We start from the raw sequence: 6,658 nt of genomic DNA, 5'->3' as shown, positions 1-6,658 counted from the left end.
CTCGGGTTTCCATTTCTACCATGCTGCTTTTGAAGTTGTGCCTGTGCCGGGTAGCCATCTCCCACAAGAAGTTTTAAGTACAACGTTTTCCCTTCTCTCCATTCTGGAACATTCAGTGGCTGTCTTGCCTCTGCTCTCCTGTGGCAGTCAGCACCGTCCTCTTCACCTCATGCTCACAGGACAGCCTCTGACATTGTGGCAGCTCTCCGAGCCACCCCTCCTTCTCCCCCTCACCCACCACCCTGCTCCTGCATCAGCTTACATCCTGTCACCTGTTGGAGGGCTCCAGCCAGGGCTTGTGGCTTACTCTGCAATATCGCCCTCCAGGGACAGAGGTGCCTGGTCAACCTCAGGCTAACGGGCACCAAAGGCCATTTCCACTTAGACAAGCACTTTGCTGCCAAAGATACTGGTGTCCTTCCAGTCTCCCACTCGGTCCCTTTGGCCTGGTCTTTGGCACTGGAAGGCTGTGCTGCCTGAGTCAATGCGGGCCCTCCCGTTGAAAGATTGCTGAAAGGTGGTTTCCAAGAACTGGTGTTCTCACATCACCCCATGGCTTAACTCTGCTGATTCAGGGAGAGTTCCCGCCTAGTAACAGACCTATAAACATCAGCACCGTTCACAGAATATGGCCACAAACAGATCAGATGAGGTTTTAAAGTTCATCCCCACCCCCTTGGCCTTCTCTGCTGAAAAGTCAGCAGAGGGCAGCCCCCATTTCATTCATTTCGTTCTTCCTGAGCCATTGCCCAAGCAAAAGAACAGCGTTTGCTTCCACCTCGGCACCTCCTTTATATAATAGGGTCTTTTTCGCTTCCCACACTGGTTGTTTTAAGATCAACATACACCTTTAAATTAATTGCTCTAATATGTGCTCAATATTCCTTGCAAAGAAAAACCTTAGTGAAGTCTTCGCTGGGTATATACGTGGATTCATAAAATTCTACTCTTGGAGACATACTGTGAATAGGAGTACATTTCTGCAGGCTCATCTCAAGAGTAGCCCACTTAAACTAACTTGTGCTCAGGTGGCAAATGAAGACAAGGTTTATGAAACCGGATAGCTCCAAATTAGCTAGGGAATAAAATTAAAATTTGGGATTTCCTTGCAGGGCTCAGAGTGGAAAACTTACACAAGGCCATACTCTGTAAACAGCACAAGCTTTGGTGCCACAGAGACAGAGGTTCCCATCCCAACAACTGCCACCCATGTGTAACCTGGGAGGAGGCTTATTTCTGCTGAGCCATAATATCTTCACATATAAATTGGGGTCATGCCACTAGGGTTGTCAGGATGATTCAGTGAGATGCTATATTGGAAATCTCTAAAACAGTCCTGAAAGCAGTGAGTATTCCACTAATAATGGATATTACTTCAGCAAAGGTTCGTAGAAGCTACAATCTTTCCAGTGAGTCATCACAAGTCACTTCTATTTGCCCCCAAAGCTTAGCACACACACTTCCTTCTGCCTAGAGCATGTCCCATCTCTCCTCTCTGCCCTCACCTCCATCTCCTTCACCCAGCTACACCTTCCCCCAGAAGCCCTCACTATGTCCTGGTTGTGCATTAAGGTCCCACTGCCAGGACACCTAGAACTGATTGGTTTTCATGTATTTCCCCTACCAGGCCATCCCCAGTTCTGCCTCTGCCCATCTGCACTGGACTCATGGTCTCCATGAGGACTGGCCCTGACGACCTCTTCACTATTGTGTCTGCAGCCTCTGCTTGGCACATTGTGGGTTTTCAGTAAATACTGAACAAATAAATGAATGAATGACAACCATTAGAGTCTTCCAAAAGAAGAAAAACTAAAATTCAAGGAAAGTAAAAGGGAATTGCGTTAATTATTCTTTATTCAACTATTTATTATGCATTAATTAATAGTTGCATTCTTGTAATTCCCTTTCATCCTCCTTGAATTACTTCTCCAAAAAAATACGAAATCTGTTCCCAAGAGTTCTAGCACTTTGTTCCCCTAACCCCTTGAATGTTGCACAAAATGTTACCTTAATTTCTTTCCAATATGTGATTTAAAAATGTGTTTATTATGCTTTACATCTTCTAATTCTTAAATTGACTATCTATTAATCACAGAGATACCAAGGAATGAGGAAGTCCTTGGTAGAAAAGTGTTAATAATTTACCAGTTGCCAACTGTACTTTTACCTCTGCATGCCAGGTAGGTAGAAGCATTACTCATGTTTTTTAATCTAAGAATTTCTTACATTTTTATGGCCTGTCCTTTGGGCTTATTTATGATGGTTTGTGACAAAGAGACAACCTTTGCCATTAAGATTTATACTCTACTAACAAAGAAAATGCAGAAGTAGATAAGAAGCCCAAATTAAACCATGGCACTAGATAAGAACACCCAAATTAAATAATGACACTAAAAATTAAAAAAAAAAATTCCAGTGAAGGTAATTTAAAATTAAAACAAAGAGTATAGACATTGCAGACTATGGACAATGAGAATATAGAAATTTTCAAAACCTAAACTACAAAATCTAGCATTTGCCAAATAAATTACTTTAAAAATTTTATACTTATATTTGTAATGTCATGAAACAATACCCAGCTAAGAAAATATTTTTAATGGCATGTTTTAATCTCATTCTTTTGTACCTTTGTTTGAAAAACCAAGCAATATTTTTTGGTTTGGTAAAGCGTTCTTGGTTGGCAGAAGATATTCAGTATTTTTCTGTTTTTCCCATTAATACCATTTATCACAAAACTGACCTAGATATCTGTTATTGTTTTTAATAATCCCTTGAAATTCCTTGATGGTAAATGCCAATTGTAAAACTTGATTGGATTTCAGGAAAAGACAATTGCCTTAGAAACAAAGAACACAGAGGAAAAAATCGTGCTTTGAGCAGGACTTTTGAGAGTGAAAGCACTGCTCATGATAGAGACCAAAGGTTAGTTCAGTAGAATAAGCAGTCAACAGTGTATGCCCAGCAATCTAAATACTACGCAGCCATATGCGACCTGAGTAAACACAAATGTCCAGCTCAGGAATCCTTCAAAAAGGAGTTAATATGACCTCACAACTAATTGATGCTAACCAAGGCACCTAGGACACAACTATCCCGTTAATACTACAGTATAATTATACAGGACACTGTCTTTGATTTTGTGTGGAACTTCAAAGCAAAGCAAATACTGACACTGAACTTGCAGGTAATATCCTAGACTTAATTTCACATCACAGACTCAAACATGGTGATACCTGGGTATGGAACTCATTCGCAAACCACCTCCAAGCTTCATAAAGAAGATAGAAGGAACTGGGTCCACACACATACACACTAACACAAATGCCTATAATTTTTAAATTTTGCTGTGCCTGTATTCCTACTAACACTTTTGCAAATAATTTACTTGCTCCATTCCCAACTGTATTTCCTGTCTTATAATTTATATGTGCCTTGAAAGTACATATTGTTGACCATTTTTATTTTCTTCACCTACAGATTTCCATGAAAACTAAATTAAATTAAATTAACTAAATTAAAACGAAGTAGTAAGAAGCACAGTCTATTAAATTTCTTTTAGTCTTATCAATCAGCTTACTTGTCTGATTTACTTATGGTTGACTTTAATTCTTTTATATCTACAACCCAAGGTCCCCAGCTTGTTTTCAAAGTTAATACCTGCAAATCTCTTCTTGTAGCAAAATTCCACTCAGTGGATGTGTTTTATTTCCAAATGATACTTAGAAATTATGTGTCTGTTCATGTACAACGGTGCTGCCTAAACAAATGAGACATGGTCTCTGTCTATAAAGACCAGGCATCCACTGAGAACGCCAAGCTCCTAGACTCTGAGGCCTTAACGAAAAAAATGGAACACTCCATTCTGTTATTGCTTCCTCAGCATTTTTCTTCCACAATAGTGAGCTTCCTATTTGGCTGCAGATATGTTAGGAAGTTACCCAATGTCACCAATTCTTTATCCAAAAGAAAGGGAACAGAGTATGAGTAAGGAATGAAAAAAACTTTTTTTCTAAATTCTGGTAGACAAAAATTGGTACAAATCAAAGAGGATATATCATTACATTCCGAGATAGAAGTTTTTAGTGCAGTACTTAGTTTCCAAAGACAGTTGATACAGTCTAGGGAACAGAACTCTCATGGTTACCTGTGTGTAATTTTAAGCTGCAGAGAATCTCCTGCAGGTTGGGGTATCTTCTATGGAGTGATAGCTATTCTGTAATAACCTATATTAAAACTTTGACAATCAGTAAGTTCATTCGATTGGAAATCCAGAAAGTTACTGAAAGAATTGGACCAAGGTTTTTAATAACATAGTCTAGCATGTCAAAAAGCCAGATAAAAAGGTGCGAAAATTCACAGTATAACTCCCTTAGATTGAAGTTAACAAATCAATTCCCAGTCGTTAAAAAAAAAAAAAAAAAGTAAGGTAGAAAAGGCCTACTCCAATTACATCTTTTGAAATTAAATTATTGTAAAATTGGATCTAAAAAGTATGGAGAAACTGCAACAAAAAGACAAAAGAATAAAAGAATGAAGTGGATAATAAAATGAAGTGGAAAAGAGGGGCATGGTGTGTGTGGGTGGGTGTTAAACTTTGGGAGTGAATGCTATAAACAGAATAAAACAATGAATCCGGAACACTGCTTTTGACAGATTGGCACATGGAGAAAGATGAACTTTACAAAACTGTATGTTTAGTTTGGTCCTAATGCTGTCTTTGAAAGGACACCTTATGTATTCTACCTAAAAATAACTTAGTAATGACATTCAAATATTTTCTTAGCAGAGGAGCCATTTTTTCATTTGTTACCCCAAGGTTTCTGCTGCATTTCCAACTCTCAGGCTCCTAGAAACCTCTAGAGGCAGCTTTTGGGAACCTTGGAACTCTACTGACCAGTTCAAAAACCACTGTGGTATTAAATTCATGTTGTTCAAAGTCAACAGATACGCATATAACTGGAGTGGGGGAGAGTGTGTAGAAACTTCAAAATCATCTCAGTATACACACCATATGTGATCTCTTAATGACTCGGGGCCTAGCCCTTGTTTTACCCTCTCTCTGTCTAGTCTTTTTGTTCCCTGAGGGAGCTTCACAAACTATCTTTAAGCTGTTGACTATAAATTTATGCACAGTGACTCAGCACTGACTCTTTCTCCCACACACTCTACACTCTACACGGTGGGAAGGTCTGTTGACTCTGAGAGCCAAATACATCTAGAACTGGCCACTTCTCGCCACCCCAATGCAGGCTGCCACATCAGATTGCGGCAGCCTCTCCCTGGTCTCATCTCTCCCCATTCTAGTCTCAAAATGACAGTCAGAGTGGTCCTTACATGAGGAAAGTTTCTTTCACTCCTCTACTCACAAAACCATTCACAGATTCTCCATTCTACCAGAAGAAAAGCCAGAGCTCTTTCTGAAGCCTAAAGGTCATGCTGGACCCTGTGATAAGCCACCCAGATTCTCTTCAGGGTGACCTAACCCGTGCTGCTGGAGCTGGTCAATGTCTTCAGGACTGCCTCAGCTGAAGTCACCTCACCCAAGGTCACAGAGTCTTCCCAGGGCAGCCCATATCCAATGACTGGGCCACAGGGGGTCATCAAGGCCCAGACATATCTTCCCAATCAGGCCAGTGCTCTGTGTGGGGGTCATCTCAGACTGTTACTGGGCCTGCATCGCAGTTCGACCTGTTTCTGTCCTACTTCCTTCCACTCCCTTCCATAGGTCTTCATTTCAACAGCACTCCCTAAAAAATGATCTGCTCACCCAATTCCCTCTCAGAGTCTGTTTCTAGAGAACCCAGCCTGCAACACAGTCCTACGTGATCTAGCTCCCTGTAGCCTCTCTGAATACTTGCTTACTCTGCACCAACCTCTCCTGCTTGCTCTGTGCCAAGCACACTGGCCTCTGATATTTCCAGAGGATTGACTGACTCCTTCCTCCAGATCCCTGCATGGTTGTTCCTTTTGCCTGCAACACCCTTCCCCAGACACCTGCACTGCTACCTCCTGTCAGCTTCACCTAAATATCGCCTTCAAAACAAGCCCACCCTGACCTACTCACATAGGAAATAAAAGTTTTAAAATGGAACAGGTCTCATTTTTTTTTTCTCATGTATTTGCTTATCTTTCTGGATATTTATTTCATTTTTGAAGAAATGACTTCACCTGCTTTTAAAAGCTTGAAAATTCTTATTTTAAATATATAAAGACAGTGCAGTGGTTAATACAGGATTTGGGCTTGCACAGACCTGGACTTGAATGTCCTAGCACTACCACTCTGCAGCTGTGTAGCCTGGGGACATCTCAGCCTCAGTTTCTTTATCCGTGAAGTAGGGATAGCATAGCTTCTACCTCTTAGAATGGTTATGAGGATTAAGTGACTTTATGTAAGTAACAGACTGTGAAAATGACAGAGATCCATGTAAATATTGGGAATTATTGAGAGATTGTCCTATGAACCACATGTACTAAAAAAATAAAATAGGCCGGGTGCAGTGGCTCAAGCCTGTAATCCCAGCACTTTGGGAGGCCAAGACGGGCGGATCATGAGGTCAGGAGATCGAGACCACCCTGGCTAACACGGTGAAACCCCGTCTCTACTAAAAAATACAAAAAACTAGCCGGGCGAGGTGGCAGGCGCCTGTAGTCCCAGCTA

Source organism: Colobus angolensis, unplaced genomic scaffold, assembly GCF_000951035.1.
Source record: "Colobus angolensis palliatus isolate OR3802 unplaced genomic scaffold, Cang.pa_1.0 Scaffold13, whole genome shotgun sequence".
Lineage (NCBI taxonomy): Eukaryota > Metazoa > Chordata > Mammalia > Primates > Cercopithecidae > Colobus > Colobus angolensis.
Note: the sequence above shows the minus strand (reverse complement) of the source record.